We start from the raw sequence: 14,761 nt of genomic DNA, 5'->3' as shown, positions 1-14,761 counted from the left end.
TAATTCCCTGACGAGAAAAAAAGATAAAATAAGAATAAAATTTTTATTATGGCACACACCGTTTTCCCAAAACGGCTAATAATAGGTTATTAGAACACAAACAATTATTAAAACACAACCTATATGAAATATCACTTAAAAAAATTTGATTTGAGTTGTTCATGTCCAACGATACGGATCCCAGTCCTTGGACTCGTACAATATCATATCAGTTAATTTCAAATTTCCATATCTGAAATTTTGTTGGATAATCACAATACCTACTTCTCTTACTTATACAATTCAATTAGTAATAAACTAAAATTTCAATTTATAAATTTGGGTAAGAATTTTCTAATTGTCCTCTTAGCTTAAATGAACCTCCTTATTATTTTAAATTAAAGTAAATTAAACTATAAATAATATTCTAAAATTGCAGTTATCTATCTTAAAAAATTTATTGCAAATAAAAAAGTTTCCTTCAGAAAGAGTTGCCATATGTAAAAAAAAAAACAATATCTTCAAACATTTCGAATGGATTTTAAAATTTTTTTTTTATATTTTGAATGAAATTTTGAACAAAATAAAGATTATTTTGTTGTCTTTATTTTCTTAGTATTGTTACACTTTAGAATTTTATTGAAAAGAATATGTCAAATTAATAAATTTTTACGACAAATTATTTACATTTTTATATTTTTTTTATACAAAATTTTTATTCAAAGCTTTCATTTAATTGTCTAATTAATATGGAAACGTTTTATGTACGCAAAAGATTACATTTGAAAATATAATAGATTTATTAGCATATTTTAAAATACTTATATTGATTTTTTATTATCATTTTCCAATATTATTTATTATACACTTCTATATATATATGAATGTAGAAAGAATCATGAAAAAATTGTAGTAGTAATTTGTTTTTGTCTGTTTGTCTTTCATTTAACTCAATAAAACCAAAAAAACATTTACTTAGGCTTATCCACTTAACACAAAATTCAAAATATTATATAATTAAAAATCATATTTCCTTATAATATTTATGTCAACAATATGTCAACGTGACATATATTGACATATTGTCCATAATAATTACATATTTACAATTTTTTATTATTAATATCCTGTCTAATATCATTTCAGATATTGTCAAATTGTTATTAATTTAATCGTTCTGTGCTAATACCTCTCCTAAATATATTAAAATTTTCGACCAAATGTTTGTAATGAAAATTATAGAAATTATTTAATTGAAAATTTTAAATTCTTTTTACCATTTTTTTTACTATAAGGTCAAAATTTACTAAAGTTCTTTACAAAAACACAAATTAAAACAAAAATAATCTTAAAAGATACCCAACAGATCTGCTTCATAGCATTTAACAAAGATTTTGCCTAAATGTTTACTTAATTCACAATTTTTTTGCTTTATTCTATAATATTTTGTATAGTTTCGTTATTGAAAAAAAAAACAAATTAGTCAAAAAACTGGATGCCATGTAAAAATGCTTGTTTCTTTTCAGGTTTCTTTTTAATAAGCATCTCAATTTTTAGAAGGAAAATAACTGTAAAAAATTTTTTTGGCCAGATTTTAAATTTGATTCATTAACACTACCAAAAAAACGAGGTTGATGCCTTATTTAAAATCAACTATAACTATTGAATTTCACCTGATCATAATTTATTCAAACATTTTATGTATAATTTATACAAATGTATAACGAAATCTCTAAAAGAAAAAATTTAGAATAATTTATTCCAAATATAAATATAATATGTATGTATTTGAACTTTGAAAATTTGAAGAATTCGAAAATATTTATAAAAAAATAAAAAAAATAAACTTATATGACCCATTTAATAAGGTTATTATGTATCGCGAAACGAATTTATAGTCAAAAATAATAATTTGTTTTAGACTAGTAATCGAAATTTGTTTTCGATATTTCAATATTTAGACTCTCAGGTTTATACTATATAGCGACATGAAGCAAATATAAATGTTAAAAAAATATAGAGACTTATAAAAGGATTAATCACAATTTCCATTAGATCTATTAGATATTTAAACTATATAACTAGCTGCATACATAGATTGTTTAGTACATTAGGATGTTGAAACTATTGTTAAGAGCATATTAACTATACAATCTTTCCAATAAATCGTAAGACTAATTGTTTTGAAATAAAATTGCTGACAATTCCATTACTGCATCTCTTAATTTTGAAAGCAAATTCAAAATAATTTCGAATATATATTTTTCGAAAAATTTTGAAATTTAAAAATATCTTTTGAGATTTCGATCTTCTTCATTAAAAATCTTACTGATTAAAGAAGATTTCAGTCTGGTATGCAAATATTTTTTAGTTTTATTTTTGATTTTTTTCATTCAACACTAAATTATATAATGAATTTAAAAAAAAAAATTATAAGAAAAAACACTTTTTGTCTTATTTTTTTTTTTATTGAAAACTAATGACTTTTGTGTTATTCTTAAGTTATTTAACATTGTAGATGCCGTAATTTTTTCGTAATTCGTATGATTAGAATGATCACTTAGATAAAATACTTTATATACTAAAATTTTCATTAGCTTGTATTTAAAAAGTGTATTGTATCTAATTTTATATTTGAAAAATGATTTAACACTCGCGTAATTTAATTTTAAATTAATGTAATTAATAATTGATTATGTCATAAATACGTTCCTTGCCGAAATATATTGATATCAATTAATGAAGTAGAAGAACATTATAATTAGAAATAAGATTAACTATTGAAAAGTATAGTCGATTAAGATCCTTAAGAAATTTATTTGATTAATTTTAATCATTCTGCCTTTAGAGAACACGATAAATTGCCAAAAACTTATTATTTTCACAGGATAAAACTTTGTAAAAATAGAATGCGTAAACCAGTTGTTGTACAAAAATGATGATTGAGAAAGCTATTTGTGTACAAAATGTTTCTTGGATATTCATTCCACTGTTAGCTGTATTTAAATATTTATATACAAAAATTTTATAAACAGTCGGACAGGGCGGATAGGTTAATGAAGCTATCGTGCAATTGTTATTATTACACTCAATTCAATTAACTATTTATCTTAGTTTTTTATGTTAATTAAATGAGCGTAATATATTCAAAACAATATGTAATGCCCATAAGATAATAAAAATCTGAATTTCAAGATTTATTACATAATTAATTTACAAATTTTATTTTCACTTACATTTTTTTTAAAATTAACCAATTAAATTTTCGCAATTACCTTTTTATTTAAATAATTTAATTATAATATTATCCTTATGTATATACATAGTTTATATACAATTGTAATTGTACAAAACGAACTACTTTTTTTCAGTGGCGCTATTATAAATTAAAACTTACTATTTACGAACGTTACTCAAAAAAAGGAGTTCTTTTTGTGTAATTCCAAAAATTGTCATGTTTATGTCGCTATAAACTATATATGTATATATATATACATTGATAATATATAATTATATAAGTTATAATAATTTATAATAATTTATATTACCCTCTCAACTAGAATAGTTTTTATTTCAATTGTAGTTATTATAACTGTTAATATTCGTATTTCTAAACTAAATAATCAAAGTTGTATGATTCGAAAAGGTCATATATATAATAAAAATATAAGATTTTTGTCAATGGTTTTATTTCTTTCATTCAAAACAAGAAAAAAAAAACAATAAAAATAAAAGTAAATAAAAATATTATTTGCGTAAAACTATTATAATAAACTGTATAACTTGTAACTGTTATTTTTGAAATATTCTTATTTGCATATCATCACACGTAGTTCAACAACCATCCTAAATAATTTTTTTGCCATAAATTCTTTATCCACATATGTAGTTTTTTTTTTTTTTAAATGATTCGAAGAATAATTAATTTTTTTCTTAAAAAGCTTAAGAATTTTTGTTTATACATACTTCCTTTCGAATTTTTTTTTCTTGTTAACATTTTTCTCACATATATTTTCTAGTTTAAAGCAAAAATTTTGAAAATTGACAAAAAAATGTCCTAGAGAATTGTCATCATCATTTAGCGTCCAATAACATAATTTTTTTTTTTAAATCTTCTAAATATTTTTTTTAATATTATATTAGTTCTGTTTATCTCCACGAGTTAATTAAATATTCTTTGACCGAATTCTAATCAAGCATTTAGAAAGTCATCGAGACAAGTTATCGAACTATGTGTACTAATTTGTGTAAAACATGAATTTGTATGTTAAACCGTATTAATTACAAAAAAAAATTGTCCCATTAAAAAATTGCAATAAAAATGTTTTTTTTTAACTATTTAAAAGAGAAAAAATTAAAAAAAATAAACTACATGGGAATACTGATTTTATTTAATTCCATTGGGTAAGAAAAAAATTTAAAAAAAAACTACCCTAGTTAAGTTAAAAAAGTTTAAATTGCGTACCAATACTTTAATAGTTTGGTCTAATATCAATTATGAACCATTTTAAATTATTAAACATATTAAATCATGAAAAATTTCTTAATAAGGCATCTAATTTCCTAATTTAAATACAGTTTAATGAAATATTTTGTAAGCATAGCCTATAAAAGATATTTTAAAAGTACATAAAAACTGCGAAACTCGACCCATAACATATGGCCAATGGTGAAAGACAAATTAAAATTGTTTTGAAAAAATTATAAAAACAAAATATTTTTTCGTTATCTAAAAATCTAATGGAATTTATAATATTTTTTTATTTATATTAGAATTAGCTAAAAATAAAGCTTTTATGTAAATTTTCTAATTGATTACTACATTAGAAATTACATATTAATTTTCATATATAGAAGATTTTTGGTAATTCATATACGCAAAGTTCTGAATTAAATGATAAAGTCTTTTCACACATACTTACAAATCTACAGAAACTGAAATTTTTACTTGCTGTTTCTGTACTTGCATTCTTAATTTGTAACATGCTTTAGAAATTCTTCAATATTCAACATTTTTCTTCTGTGCTCCTCTTCCAATTTATATTTTTGCAGTAACTATAAAGCACTATATAATATTTAAGGTTATATGTATACATAACAAAATTAAAATAACCTCAAATAAATTTTATTTCCTTATATTCTATATAAATCAATATATTCAAGTTAAATTAAAACAATACAAGAAATAAGAAAATAAATTATGTAATAAATAAATGCTATTAAATTAAAAGTATCAAATAATTTTTCTTTAATTTTTTTATAAATTAAATTTTTTTCTAATAGCTTCTATTGATCTCTTACGCCTTCTACCAAAGAAATTAAACCATCTACGATTTTCATTATTTGGTGTATTATCCTTTTTCGTTACTATAATACAATTTATTACGGCAGGATCATTTACTATTTCTGCTTCACTTGGATTTAATAATGTTTCTCCTTTATTTTGTTTTACATCAATTTTAGCATCTTCATTACGTTCATATTCATCACTTTTTTCATAATTTTCAGCACCATCATCTAAAAATTTATTTCCTTTTTGTAAAAATCATTAAAGTAATCTATATGATCTATAAACGAACCTATTTCAATACGATATTGAATACCACGATTGTTGAAAACATTGTATTTTCTTTTACCACTTTGTACTAAATTCTGTCGTTTCCTAAGTGTATTTCGTCTTCTATTATTATTATTATTGTTGTCCAATCTATAAACTATAATATTTGGCGTTCTAGATTCAGCTGATCTTGCATTACGTGAGAGTATACATTGTGGTGCAATATCAACTTTCCTTCCTTGAATATGAAATATTTTCATATTTTCCAATTCACTTTTTTCATTATCTTCTATGTTATCTGAAAGAAAAAAAAACGTAAAGTTTAACACATTTTAATTTTTATTTAATAATAAAAAAAAATAAATCAAAAATTTAATTAAAGTTTTTGGTACAAAAGATTTTTGACCACGACAATGAATTATCAATTCCGTAAGACGCAATAATGTAATGTAATGTCATGTTGTAATCCACATATTAATGACAATTATTTTCAACATGTTTGTGGTGTAAAAATAATTTATTTGCAGAGCGTCATTTTATTTGCATCGCTATATTTTTATAATAATATTTATGGAATGTAAAAATTAATTTTTGTATATGAAATGTCAAAATTAATCATTCTTTAAAAATTATTTTAATAATATTTTCGGATTTTTTATCGTATACACATATATTAGCAACTCCCATTTTATTAGTCACTGATTAATCAAAAAAATTTTCTGAATTAAAAGTATTTTAAAACCAAAAACTGTGATTAAATTGAAAACATGCAATTATAAGTTTGAACACAAATGCGAAATCAATTATTAAAACTCACCCCGATTACAAATCACACCAAAAACTAAAAAATTTAATAAAACAATGATTTGTAATTTCATTTTGAATGCTTGATTATACCCACACTTGTCAATAAATTTTTAATATTGATTTGACAATGAAAATGATACAAACGATTTGAAAATAAAATTATTAATAAATTGGTTTATAATAACGTCCACTTTTTTTATAGTTCGCCTACCAAAATTTTATAAAACTACGTTATTAATTTGCAATATAACAAACATACATATAAAAAATTTAAATTTTATAAAATATTATTAAAAGTGAGAGTTTTTATTTTAATTAGTTTAAAAATTTCTCAAAGATTATCGCAAGGAATTTTGTGTTTAAAAACAGATTTCTCTATGAATTTATTAACATTTTATAACAACATTTTATTATATCTACGTTAATTTTTGCAAAATGCATTTTCTTTTTTCATCTATTACATTAATTTTTTTTTAAGATTTCGCTAATAGAATTTCAAATATTTTGCCGATAAAGTAAATGTCACGTGAAAATTTTTTTTTCGATTCAATTAGTTTTCCATATTATTTTCAATAGAATTATTATTTTAATTCTTTCCCTCAAAAGATAAATTTTGCCTCAAGAATTACTTAGTTATGAAAACTGTAATAAATAATATATTTAGTTTATTTTGTTAAATCTACTTTACAGCATGAAAACTACCTTTGAATAATTACCAGAACATAAAAACTCATTATTTACAATTATACTCACCAATAATTATTAAATTTTTTACAAACGGTATATATAGTATAAGCAAATCATATTTTACGTGTTCTTTTTAATATCATGAATAGAAAAACAAATTTAATATACCAAAGTAAATGGAAAAAATTTAATAAAAAAAAAATACTTTCTCCAAAATATTCTCCACGATAGTATAAATTAAACACAAAACATAATTTGATTCATAAACTAAACTTTTATTGATTTCAATCAAATAATAAAAACAAACAACAAAAAATTATATTCGTTTATGTCACTAAAATCAAAATTTGACTGACCTACGTCACTTTTAAAATAGAACAATAAAAGAAGCTTTTATTAAAGACCTTTCTAGGTCATATATTAATATTGTCGAAAATTTTGCTAATTTTAAATGTCATTATTAAAGATCATAAGACTAAAGAAAAGAAGTCCTGATAAATTTTTTTAATTTATTCGTATTAGAATACTTAGACTGATTACGTATTGACCTTCAAAAAAAGTTAATAGAATGCAATCGATTTAAATCGTAATATGTTGCAAAAATAGGTCATATACAATATAATTTCTCTATTATGTGTATTATTTGAAATTTCTCTTTTTAGCACTTTTCCAAAAAATTTTTGAAAAAAAAGTGCTTATTAGTTTCACTCTGTCCGTCCGTCCGTCCGTCCGTCCGTCCGTCCGTCCGTCCGTCCGTGTGTCTGTTTACAAAACTTCTACACCCTTGAAGATAGAAAGCTGAAATTTTGTACGTACATAGATTTTTACTAGAAACTTATTTTCGTGGAACAAAATTTTTACCTATCTCCCCCCCTTTAGAAGTTATACCCCCCCAAAACCCTAAAAATGCCATTCTTTAACTATTTAGTGCAATGAAACCATAAGGATTTTTCAAATTTTGCAAACGCAGAAAGGCAGTGGCTTACTTCCCCTAGCGGGGTATACTAAAGGTTAACTTTAGAAAAACAAAATGGCCGCTCAAATTTACCGTTATCTAAAGTCCGTTTTTTCCAAATTTTTGATGTCGTTTATTTTCTAGACCCCAGCCTGTAGAAGCTTGAAATTTTATGGGCTTTTAGACATTAACAAATAGTTCATTTCGTTAGAAGAAAATTTTTTTCCATCTCCTTCCCCTCTCAAGTTATGGCCTCTTGAAATTTGTAAAATTTGAATTTTTGACACCTTATATTTCCGAAACCGCAAGCTTTTTCAAATTTCTATAAACATAAAAAGCTAACGGTAAATTCCATGAAATTAAAAAATATAATTATTTTTCTTAACTCACATAATTAAACCTTAAAATCGAGCATTATGTTAACCCCTTTTAATATTAATTTTTGCTTTATTTCAAACACTGCATATATGCGTCATCCTAAATATATGCAATTCTAGAAATAGTTTTGTATATGAATGAAAATAATTTTAATAGTTTGATAGGTATACATAGACTGTATTTAAAAGCAGAATTTTCACTTGCTGAAGGGAAAAGTGCTACAATACAAACCATTGGTTTGACCCAACTTTATTAATTTTGCAAAATTACTATTAAAATTTATCGCATTAAGAGGCAAAATATAATATAAATTAAAAAACTACTGTCAAATTCATAGGACGCTTCACCTTACAACTCTTACTAAATTCATTTCAAATGTTGTATTTAATTTACATGTAGGCGTGAAATTATATTTAACATTTATTTTGTATGTACATGTGTACTTTTATTCAAAATAACCAAAAAAAAAATTTATGTCACTCAAGTATGTAAATTTATTTGTCAACATAAATTTAAAAGTAGTTTATATACATTCTCATAAATTTTGGTATTCGCCAATCATCATCAATATTTTTATTATGACCCGAAATATCAGGTATGTATAAGTGTTCACATTTTGCTCCTATATTTACTGTAATTTCTTTTATGAAATCCACTTATTAAGTACCATCACATATGTGTGTCATTAATAAATAATCATAAATTTCGTAAAAATGTCTTCAAAAAGATCTTAAAAATGAAATATTGAAATCATTTTTAACAAAAGTATCAACCAATCAATTTATATTGATTTTCTGTTGCTATTGTAAAGTTGCATACAAAATGCTGTAAAGAAAATTCCAAATTTTTTATATTCAATATAAATTTCTTTAATTTTTCTCTTATATTTTTATACTTTAATTTTATAATCCAAAATTTTTTGAACATTTATTTTATAAGCACAATTTTAATTTAACAACCCATTTAATATTATTGAAATTGATCAATAACAATTGATATAAAATGCAAGTTAATGTCATTGGCATCAAATTTATGTGAAAAATTCATGATTATTTTAAAAAGTTTCGACCATATACCATTTAACATCAGAATTTATAATTTAAATAATTGTATATTGTTTTTTTATGTGATGCTCACGATCCTGTTACAATAATGATAATAATAATAATGACAATATTAACAAGTCAATCACAATTGGAATTTTATATGATTAATTTTGAAGTTTTAGTTTTTTTTTGGTCACTCCGATGAGTTTGTACTTTTCAGTTTCATATTAAAAATTGAAATATAATTGCTATATTAAATATCTATATCTACATAATGTAAATAAGTAAACATTTATACGTAGATTAATAAATTCATTCCATTTTAATAAATTAAATATTCTCAATTATCTACTATTCTATAATTCTTGTTTCGCAAGATCCAACAAAATAAAGTACAATTAACAAAAAAAAGTTAAGTGTCCTGATTATCAAATTTCTTTTAATTATCCTAATTATCAAAAACAATGAAGATTTGGAATATTATGTATAAAATGAGACAAAAATGAGACGCCACATAATAGGAATTTGAAAAACTATCTCGTTTCCAAACATAATAAACTGTCAAAAAATAAAAATTTCAGGGTTCTAAAGGGCCATCTAAAGGATAAAATGCAAACGTAAAAAAGAACCGAAAAAAACTTTATTCCATTGAAATAATTTGTTAAGGAAAAATGCCAATCAAATTTTTGTCTTCTTTTTGAAAACTTTTAAAATTTTTTTACAAATAAACAAAAGACACAGACGAATTTTCACCCTAAAATAATAATGAATGTTCAATCAATCATTATATAATGTTCAATAACTTCAAAATATTAGTGATAATTTTTTTGTTCAATAAGCGACATCTTTCAGTTACTATTGATTTCATGTTACACTGCACATTAAGTTCGCCAATACATTACAAGATTCTAACACTTTCAATAATAATGTCATTTTCAACAAAATTCAAGATACATCGTATATACATGTATAGTTATTATAATTTATAACATTCTCTTATATAGTTCGAAAGCATTTCAATACAATAATTTTATAATTAATAAGAACACCAAGCTAATTCAATTTACTTTTGAAAACTCATTCCTTTACTAGAGGCCGAAAAAACAATACAGCATTCAAATATAAGATTTACTATAAAAAAAAAAAACAATACTATAAAAACTTATAAAGGCAAATAACCCCCAACAATATACAAAAAAAAGAACATCTTAAATTAAAAAAAAAATATCATCTGCTGTAAGCAGCTTGTGTTACTAACCCTCCAGAAATCAAATTAAAATAAAGACAAAAAAAAATAGTAAGTATAACAATTTTAAACCAATATTAATTCTATATAGGCACGAGCCAACATCACATCACAAATCGCTTCTACATCTTTACTCTGCGTTTAATGATGATCTTTCATTTCTGATTAATGTTGTTTTTTTTTCTCTCTCTTTTTTTATATATTTTTATTCTTTATCCGATCATTCTCTGTTATATTACTACTATTATTTTCAATATATTTATTGCTGAAGTTGTTCCAATATATCGTGATTACTGAAGTTGTAACAAAACATGAAAGCATATAGAGTATAGTATAACAGCTTACCTTTATAACTTTATCTGATCAAATGATTTGACTTCAATTTAAGGATTCTGTATTATTCACTTTTTTTCTTAAGTTTTTTTTTAAATATATTTAAGTCGGACATCAAAAGGCGATGCATATTTTTCCACATAAATTGTTGAACATATATACTCACTATATACGATGTCTATAAAAAGTATGCGATATATATACTTATACACATAATCGTGATAAAATACTAACAATTTAAAATAAACTTAATTTTAGGGTTAAATTCCGTAATACATAGTGGCCCGTTGTATAAAATAATATTATTGATTAAATTGATTGCAAAGTACGCGGTCATAATTGTTAGGTATGATCGTAGCAGAAAATTCACACAAACCAAATATCAATGATTGCCAGAAAAACAAAGAATGTCATTAACCTATACACATAAAAGACTTAACATTCAGCATAAATTATTAAACTTGTTAGATTTTAAAAAGATATATTTGTACGCATAATCTATTCTTTTGTATATATATATATATATATATATATGTATATATATGTATATGTATGAGCGTGTATATGCTTGTACATATAATAGAATTTGTATTTCATACGTGAATCTTAATTTGTCACATAAATATGATCAATTATAATACACTTTAGAGTCGGTTTTCGAAATGTTATCATAACATTTTTTCCTCACTATTTACGTATTTGAGCACGCATTAGTATTGAGATGCATTAAATCTTTAATGTCAAAACGGAAATAAACAAGGATATTTCCCGGTCTTTTATAATTTTAAATTAATTATTTTGACTTCGGAATTGGGGTAATGCTGCGTATTATTACGCAATTCAACTTATAAGTGTTAATTACTGAATGGTATACCAACGCAATTAAGACATTATTAAATATTTACTAAAAACTTTCGTAATGCAGTACATTTTTGCAATTAAGACATCATAGAGAGATCTTCAATCGATTTTATTAAGCAATTAAATTTAAAATTCTTTATCATACCGTAAAATAGAGAAATTTTCGATTTATTTTAATCAGCTATTAAAATTATGTAGCAATTCAGAATGCAGCAATTACAGTTCATATACTAAATTGTGCGTTAATATTCCTATACATACAGTAACGGGAAAATAAAAGGTTCATTAATCGGTTTTAGGTTAATGCCTTTAAGGTAAAAGGCAAAAAGAAAAAAGAAATACAAAATATAACAAAATTGAAAAAAAAGTTGTTGTTGTGATGATATTGATGGCTCTTTACATTATTCTGCATTTGTGTTGCATCAAAAAGAGATGAAATATTGGAGTAACTTTTTATATGGATCACAATCGTACATTTAGCGGTTTACAGTTGTTATTACTTATATTTATAGCACGCGCTAAACACTGCACTACAATCTTATACAAATAAACCACCTGCGCTTTTTTCTTTTTTAACATCTTTCGAATGAATTTTTTTTTATTTGATTTCTTTATTTTTATTTACGAAAATGTTTAGTTCATTAAAATCTTCACTTCCAATTAATCGAAAGTCAAGACATTAAAAACTACATATTATATATATGTATATGTATGTACATACATTTATATATAGAGATATAAATAAATAAAATTCAAAAGGAATTTTAAGATGAAAGTGAATAAACAAAACAAATAAACAAAACGTGAAGAAACAAATGAATTTTTATAGAAAATTATAAGTCAAGAACACAAGAAGTCAACATTTCCGGACGAAAAATACAGTGCTCAGTCACTTGAATAATTATTAATTGTGATGTGGCGCTTTTGAATGCAGCAATGAGTATACCTTTAGTTCTGAAACTGTGAATGAAAATTTTTTTGCTTTTAATCATAAATTTTGTCAACCAATGTCCAATATTTATTGTAAAATATTCAAATTAGTATTGCAAATGAGAAAAATTTCCTTATCCAATAAAGGTGTTTCAGAAATCCCGCTATGGACCAGAAAAAAATACGTTACACATGAGCTAGTAAAAGAGTCAAAAAAACGGATTCAAAAAATTCTTAAATACTTTTATAACTTTTATTTAAATTTTTAAATCGCTCCCATGGCACTTTAGGTTTCAAGAACAATTTTATAATAGGATGAAAATTTATTTTTCTGTATTGGTTTTCAGTTTAAAATTATAGTGTAATTTTCTTATAATCTTTGACCGGAAATGTCAAATTAAAATAAAGTGAACGTTATTCATCAAATATTAAAACTACATTATTTTTATCATGATAATAATTTTAAGAAAATATTGCTTATTCTATATTTTCATTACAATACGAATGGTTCCCTACTTTCTTGCACCTAACAACTAGTGCAGTTAATTATTGCCTTTACCATTATAGTTTTTTTCATTATTATATAAATTTTCAAATATTCTTTTATAATATATTAATGTATGTATATCTATAATGTTTATATCCTTATTATTTTTTTAGTGTACCAACATTATTTCACCTTTTTCATAATCTACTTTTTAAATTTATTTTAGAATTTTGAAATTTATAAGTAAATTATTGAAATTGTCATATGAGCGCGTGCTTCATCAAGCGAAACTTCAACAGTATTCCCATATTGAGTCTTACTTTAGGTAGGATACTATTAGCCAAATTAAAAATATGAGGAAAATACAATTTTGTTTCCTTCAAAAACGAAGAGCTAAACAATAAATGTTTATCTTAAAGGAATTCCCTATACTTATGGTAAGCTTTTCTCTGAATTTAATTATTTTTTTTTAATTTTCTTTTATGCTGAACATGAAGCCATTTATTTCCTTTACAAAACTCGATTACCACTCCAATTATATGTTCATATGTATGCATATATCATGTACCTTCAAAATTGAATTAGTTTTATTAAAAGTACGAGAAATTCACTAGATTTAAATACACAAAAATTAAATTTCTGTTCTATATTTTCATTTATTGTTTTAATAAATTGTTACATAAATCGTTTAGTACATATAAAAATTTTAACAATTTCCTGGTTTCACAATTGTTATTGACTTGCCCTTTTTATTTTCACATTCAAGCTCGTATTTGTTACTGTAGACTTTACCATCACTTCCACAAACCGGTGCCAAAACTTCTGGAATTGCACAAACAACATCATCCGCTTCAATATTCTTAAATATGGTAACAATCAATATAAAAGCAGTAAGAAAAAATGCGATAAATTTCATTTTTAATAAATTTTTATGAACTTTTGAACCTATGAGCGACTAAACTGTTGGAATATTATTCCTTAAATGATATTATTTTTACTGAGACGTAATTATTTACCTATTTATAGTATTGTATTTACCTTATATTATACAAACAATTTAATATTTGTTTTTTTTTAAATCTCAACACCAACAGGTTCTATTAATTATGATCTTCAGTACAACTGGTATTTAACAGTCAAATCTTAATAAATGCAAAACAAAAAAATGGTATATAAAATATCTAGAATAAGTGTAGTAAAGAAACAAGTATTATTTTAGAAAAAATGCTAAGAATTAATAATTTTTGCTAAGTATGAGCTACATAATACAATTTTAATTAACGTATCTGTTCTGCATATTTAGTAAATTTGACATTAACAACTTATAGCAAAATAATCACAGGTTAAAGTTGCTTAACATACTTTTGTAATTTTTTTGTCTAAATTCCAATATAGTAAGACTTTTTATCTACATGACCTAAAAATATCTATGTATAAAGAGTGCATTATATTTTCCCTTTCAATTTCATTTGGAAGAGCACTTTTTCCTATTAGA

Source organism: Condylostylus longicornis, unplaced genomic scaffold (assembly GCF_029603195.1).
Source record: "Condylostylus longicornis isolate FDR11 unplaced genomic scaffold, ASM2960319v2 ptg000013l, whole genome shotgun sequence".
Lineage (NCBI taxonomy): Eukaryota > Metazoa > Arthropoda > Insecta > Diptera > Dolichopodidae > Condylostylus > Condylostylus longicornis.
The sequence above is the reverse complement of the archived record's forward strand: the minus strand, read 5'-3'. Positions refer to the sequence as shown.